A 1,853-nucleotide genomic window follows, 5' to 3' on the forward strand; every position below is an offset into this window, starting at 1 on the left:
GCAAAAACTGCGGCATGTGTACGGCTCCTTATCGCTCCTTATGGGTACTGCAATTTTTGGAAGAGCCGGAGCGGCGTTCCGGTGCTCTCCGGCAGAACTGCACCCCTGTCAGACGAGACATATACCACGTGATGACACGTTAGGCTCGTGTTGTGTTCAAGGACCCTGACCTTGTCCAGGAAAAACAGGCACTCTCTTGTTTAATTATTTTGCGGTCTAGATTTCTTTAATTTTTTGCGTGTGTTTATAAATGACCTCGAGGGCCGTATCAAATGGTCTTGCACGGGGGCCGGAGGTTCCCCACCCCTGCTGTAGGCCTACAGCATAAATCCTTAGTTTGACCTCCAGTATCAGACTCAAGTATTCCTGTGAAACCATGCTCACTGCCCTCTAAATTCATATCACATATGTATCTGTATCTCCTGTTGTACATTTGAAAAGGATGTATACCAAAAGACACAAGATTCCTGACAACTTATCATTCATCCTTATTTGGTGAGACTCTTAACCTTTGTCCCACACTGAGACAGAAGCATGGCTCCTCTCACTGGTCCTCTCCAGGTCCTCTCTGGTACTGACAAACACTTCAATTGATTAGAAAAATTAGGAGATTATGCCAGAAAATTCAAAGTCTAGGTCGGATTTAATGTGATACTTCAAAACAACATCAAGGCAGTAAGACACCAGAAGACAGACAGACAGACAGCAGAAGCAAACCCACCTGACTTACTAAAGTATATGTATCATAAACATATTAGATAATCAGATGCAGGCTGTTCTTGATTATTTAATGTAGGCTATCCGTTAATATAATGAGCTTCACATTAAGACGTTTGTGTATACTATTGTCTAGAAAATGTGAAAATGATGCTGTTTACTGGTAAAATTCATCCTCAACACTTCCACTAGATGGCCACAGAGGACCTGCAGCTTTAGGTATTCTGGTAAACTGAGTGTGTTTCCTGAGATCTATAACGGTTAATATATCACATTTCATACTTTTTCAAATCAGAGGCTAGACGAGGGATTTGATATAATTTTAGTTCAGTCAGTTTAAGCAAAAAAATAATGCATACATTTTTTATTTGCACACACGCACGCACACACACATATATATACACACACATATATATACACGCACACACACACCACACACACACACACACACACACACACACACACACACACACACACACAAGCATTTGGGATTAATCAGCACTTCTATGCACGTCACTTGCCATTACAGATCTCTTAGGATATCATTACTGTTCTGCCTACTTTAATTTGGCTGTATTTAGACTGCGGTCGTTTTCAATTAATGGGGGAAAAAATATCTGGTATGAAATTGTTTTATTCAAAAATATATATTTGACTGTATGTACTCAAGATGTAATCTCAAAATAAGGAATTTAGATAAAATAAATTGATAATACAAGTATACATGAATCTCGTTAAAGAGCACACTTTCTTTCTTTTTTACTTTTTGAGTATCTAAAACTTTAATAGTTTTAATATATTTTTAACTCACATAAAACTTCCTTTAGCCTATGGAGGTCAAATGTACGGCCACGTCAAAGTAGAAGTGTACTATACATTCATAGTTATTTGTTTCTTGTTCAAAATGTGTTTAAACCTTCACAGTTTTTATATTATGATAACTTGTAAACAACATATAATAGAGTCGAAAACCAAGTGAATGTGTAAATGTTAAATTACATGTGTAATAGTTTCTGGTTGTTGGACTCTGTAAGTGGATCCTCATTGGCAGCAGCACCATCACGTGATGTCCCATAGCAACCATGATAGCAACCGCTGAGTGTCACAGTTCCGCTCTGAGTGCAGACCGACTCCTC

The sequence above is a fragment of the Gymnodraco acuticeps genome, unplaced genomic scaffold (assembly GCF_902827175.1).
Source record: "Gymnodraco acuticeps unplaced genomic scaffold, fGymAcu1.1, whole genome shotgun sequence".
In the NCBI taxonomy this organism is placed as follows: Eukaryota; Metazoa; Chordata; class Actinopteri; order Perciformes; family Bathydraconidae; genus Gymnodraco; species Gymnodraco acuticeps.